The following is a 4,792-nucleotide window of genomic DNA, read 5'->3' as shown; positions in this document are numbered from 1 at the left end:
ACCAAAGCACCTGCAGGAGAGGATGGGGTCGGTCTTCACCAAAGCACTTGCAGAAGCGGCCGCGGGCCAGGCGCCGGCTCACAGGAAGGCCGCACGCGTGGGCGGAGTCTGGCGCTGCGGTCGGCTGGCGTGGCCGCTGGAAGAGGCAGGGGTGGCCCCCTCTTGTGGGCTGCCCAGGGGCTTGTAGACTCTCCGTGGGCTCCCAGCTGGCGTAGCCTATCTGTGGCATGTTCCTCTTTGAGATGGGGACATAACCCTGCTTCCTCCTGACTTCCTTGAGTGAAACTTCCAGAACTCTCTGCCCACAGTAGGATGTCTGATACTGCGTGGTTGCAGGAAATGCTAGGACATCTCGACTTTGTGGCCCATGGGGGGAAGAAGAGGGCGAATGACGAGTCCCCTCCACCTTCCGCTTCTCTGTCCTAGAACCACCTTCTTTGCTTTTGAATGATGCTACTACGTTCTCAGTATTGACGATTTGTAACTGATTGATAATGCAGTTGTCATGAGAGACCGCGGCACAGCCAGCTGCGACATTCGCATCTTCGGTGCATTTCTCTAGTGCTGGGGCTCCCGCTCGAAAGCAGCCGCGGGAGAGGAGAGTCAGATTTCCTGTCCGCAGGCAGCCGTCTCGTCAGTGAGAGCGTGCGCAGCGCCCTGGGTGACTCCCTTCAGGGGACCCTCGCCGGGCACAGCGACCGCACTGAGTGTGAGCGACGCCGAGCCCGGGTGTGCGTGTGCACGGGCCGCTCTCCCGGGACCCCGAGCTCCTGCGGGGCAGGGCTGGCCTGAAGCCCTCAGCACCGAAGCAGGTGCGCAGGGAGGTGGCCCAGCCGAAGGAGGAGCGGGCGACGCTGGTTGGCTTGGGTCTTCTGCTGTACTCGGCCACGTCCCTGCCACCCAGCCCCCAAGTCCCCTGTGTGCTGCGAGGGGGACGCCTGGACTCCAGAGAGGGACAGAACCAGACCTGGTGGCTGTGACCACTCCGGGTCCTCACCTATCGGGAGCTTTTCAGTGGGAGACAGACAGTTTGGTGCTGGGTGGTTTTGCCAGCCTGGAGATTCTTATTTGTTTGTTTATTATTTTTATTTTTTAAAAAAAGATTTATTTTAGAGAGTGCGCACACACGGGCGGGAGGGGCAGAAGGAGAGAGAGTATCTCCAGCAGACTCCCCGAAGAGCGTGGAGCCCGACACGGGGCTCGATCCCGGACCCTGAGATCACGACCTGAGCTGAAACCAGGAGTCAGACGCTTCACCGACTGAGCCCCCCAGGCCCCCCCAGCCTGGAGATGTTTAAAGTGAACGGGCCTGCCATCTGGGTCTGAGCTCTGTGCCCTCGAGATGACATTAGCTGTGGGAAACCACTGTCGAGATGCCGCCGTCTGCCTGGGAGCTTTGGGTGGGGGGCGGTGTGCAGAGTCACTGGAGGACCACAGTCCTGGGGGCAGGGGCTCACCGCTCCGGCCCCCAGCGCCAGCTGTCCTTGGGGTGCTCGGGGCTGACCTGCCTGGCCGTGACCTTGCCGGTGGAAGCGGGAATGGCCTCATGGGTCCTCCAGCCAAGGCGGGGTGGAGGGCATGCTTTTGAGAACAAAGTCCTTAAAAAACTTTGGACCGTCTCGCTTGGGTCTCAAGACCGGAGACTGAGTGCCTGGTGACCCTTGCGATCTCTGTGGCGGGTGGGGGCGCTGGAGGCCGGGCTGGAGGGGCAGGAGCCCAGCACTCCTGGGAGCAAAGGGAATCACACACCGGGCCTTTCCTTTCCGTCCGGAGGTTTAAGATTACCATCAGCCTGCTCGTGTTTGAAATCCTCTGAGCAGAATGTGGAAGAAAGGAGGAAAAAAACAGGGTTTGGGGGTTGGTTTTGTTTTAACCAGGGAAATGTGCCTCCTCGTGTTTCATGTTAAGGCCAGACTAAGGCAATCGGAAATCATTAGCTTCCGTCTGACTGTGGCCGTGTCGGCGCTGTTCCTGGAACACGGTTTGATGGTCCTGGATCCGGGGACAGGCCCCAATGCAGTGGTCCCAGGGCCTTTCGGGAGAGAGTGGCTCATTGTCCCTCGGGTTCAGTGTGAGGGATCCTCATTCTGGTGCTGGGCAGAGAGGTCCAGTAAGCGTCACCGGGACCCGAAGCGCATGCCCAGAGAAGTGACACAAAGGACGCGTGTAGGTACCGAGCAAGTTGGGGCCAGCAGCAGTGAGAATAAAACCAGAGGGACCCGTGCATACTGTGGGACCGGCAGGGGAAGAAGCCCTGAGCGTGTGTGTTGGCAGGAAAACAGGGAGGAAATGGGTCCCCTGTTGGGCAGGCTGTGAGGTTGGTGGTGCTCGCCGCATGAGGGAACCGGGCTGTGTGTCTGCCAGCCAGAGTTACCCCAGTCCGGTGGCGGCTCCTTCCTCCCTGCAAAGACAGGCGAGGCTCCGTGCCTCAGCGCCCTGCTCGTCCAAACTCCTCCCTAGATGCGGGCAGGCAGTGGTGGGCTTTCGAAGCTGCCCTGGGGGTCCGAAAGGAAGCCAGACCTGGGAACAGCACGGAGGGCGGGCTGGCCGTCGGGGCCAGGCGGTCAGAGAGAGCCTTGAGGGGGAGAGTGGCGGGGCCTGGGCTGGGATGGCAAGGGGCGTCGGTGGGAGGAAGGGAAGTGGGTGGTGCTCGTCCCTGGGGTGGCCTCCTCCTGGTGGGGCGTGGCTTGGGGCCAGGACAAAACCGCGCCAACGCATCAGGCGGAACCTAAACACTGAGGTGGAAAGGTGATATTGTTGGTAATAATATTCAAGTCAGATCATTTCCATCTTTATTCTCGAAGACGGGGCCTGCCAGGTACCGAGTCAACAGGGGGATGTCATAAGGAACCACACACGGGCTCAGACCAAGCACAAAACCGCGAGGTTGGGAGCCGTGTACCCCACACATGACTTCGTTGCTTTCTGTCTCAAGTGTCCTTACCAGCTGTCTGTTGACATTCAGGATTGCCTCCCAAAAACCTGACTTAGGTTTCCTTTGCTGGATTTTCACGGGAGGGATTGTACCTTAATGTTTGTTCTGGGACTTGGGAGGACATTCTCTGCTCAGACGATTTCCCATGCTTTTCAGTAATCTGAATAAGCAATCAGCAGTGGTTTTGAAAGTTTGCCAGTTTGGTGAATTAGACTGTGACCTTGAAACCAGGGAATCAGGGATTTTTATATTCTTGAAACAAGAACCTGACTGTCAAGGGGAAAATCTAGGCCTTTGTTTTTTTTAAGCAGAAGTGAATAATATTTTTGTTTATGCAACCTTTATTCCGTGTCAATATCATAAAAGAAGGTTGTTTAACTGAACATTGATGCAGTAGACATTCATTGGAGGAGAATGAATTTCCTTTTAAACGTACTCCCTCCATTTCTGAATAAACACTGCAAAAGGCTGCATCTAGTTGTTTGGACTTCGAGAAACGACTATGCTGTCTTTGGGCAGGGTGAGCTCATTTTCCTTGAAAAATCTGTTTCTCGCACTGCAGACTCATGTTTGACTGCTGGAGGTTTGTCCTGTGCAAGAAAACTGGACGCAACCATCATTCTTCCCGGAGAGGCTCCGATGAGACCGAAAAAGAAGAAGGTGACCCTCAGATCGATGTACCTGACGTCCTCAGGCTTGTCAGAGACCCACCAGAGGGGTCACATTCACCTGCAGGTAGGGACCACTTTAATCCTTAGTTTGACCCGGAAGCTCAAAGTCCTGCCCGTAGCTTTTCTGGTCCTTGTAGGAGATGAGTGTGTTTTGGGTCTGGGAGAACAGTGTCCATCGTGGTGTCCCGGTGGCATCCCCGTGGCGTCTGGCTGCAGGCGCGTGGCCGTCACCGGCCCACACCCGGTGAGGAGCTCCCAAGATGCTCCTCACTTGGTCCTGGAGGTTATTGCGGTGAGCGGGTTAATGCGAGAGGAGAAAAGTTCGTCTGAGTTAGGGATGAAGCACAGTGCGGCCAGAGGGAACCATCAGCAGGCTTGGCTTCAGTTCTCAAAACCACAGGAGCTGCTGTGGAATTCGGTAGACGGAGCTGTCACGGCTCAGCAGGTCAGTGGTTGGTGCCCGGAGGACAGAGCGAGCATGACCCATGCGGGCTGAGAGCCCCATGCTCCTCCGTGCCCAGCCTGGCCCCAGTCCAGGCCCGGGTCCCTTCCCGCAGGCTCCTGGCCATCTCGTAACCGAAGCCAGAGGCTGGACCCTGGTCTGCGGTTCGTCTGCACTAAATTACTTGTTGCCCTTCCTCCCCACCCTACTCTGAAAGTGGTTTTCACTAGACGGGGCAAGCCACGTGCTGACCACCGAGGGACAGCACGGATGGGATGGCGAGTGTCCCCCCGGGGCTGTGTCCCTCGCGGGCTGTGTCTGGGTCTCCGTGCAGCTGTGGGCGGCCCTGGCGAGCAGGCCAGCTGGGCCATCGCTGCAGCTCAGCCCTTGCGTGTCTATGTCCGCGTGTGAGTTTGTGCTGCCGATTGCGGTGTCTGGGACACACTCTGGACCAGCGGTCCTGAGCCACGGCTCCAGTGACGGGCCCTTCCATGTGTGAACGCACTTGGCCACTTGAACTTGGCCGGTGGGTGGTTCCTTCTGGCGGGGCGGCCCCACCCGCGTCTCCTGTAGGTTTAGAAACTTGATTTTTGTCACGTCCCTTGTCGGTGACTGTTGGGAGCGGGAGGCTGAAGTCAGTGTCCCCGCGATGGGGCTCCCCGGCTCTCTGGTGCTCTCCGCGCTGGGAGCGGCGCGTGGGACGGCCACCTCGGGGAAGGCGAGGGCAGGAGGGGCTGGGGACAG

The 4,792-nt window shown here is 58.2% G+C and overlaps 1 long non-coding RNA gene across 1 annotated transcript in view; it reads left to right on the top strand.

Annotated features, from left to right (window-relative positions):
* Positions 1 to 4,792, top strand: part of LOC118009223 — a 17,094-nt gene that overhangs the window by 2,138 nt on the left and 10,164 nt on the right. Inside the window, exon 2 of the long non-coding RNA XR_004678836.1 lies at positions 3,498 to 3,670. This is a non-coding gene — a long non-coding RNA (uncharacterized LOC118009223). The remainder of the gene's footprint in view (positions 1 to 3,497; positions 3,671 to 4,792) is intronic.

This window comes from Mirounga leonina, unplaced genomic scaffold (assembly GCF_011800145.1).
Source record: "Mirounga leonina isolate KUSES-001 unplaced genomic scaffold, KU_Mleo_1.0 Mir_127, whole genome shotgun sequence".
Classification (NCBI taxonomy): domain Eukaryota; kingdom Metazoa; phylum Chordata; class Mammalia; order Carnivora; family Phocidae; genus Mirounga; species Mirounga leonina.
This window is presented reverse-complemented; position numbering and strand designations above follow the sequence as displayed.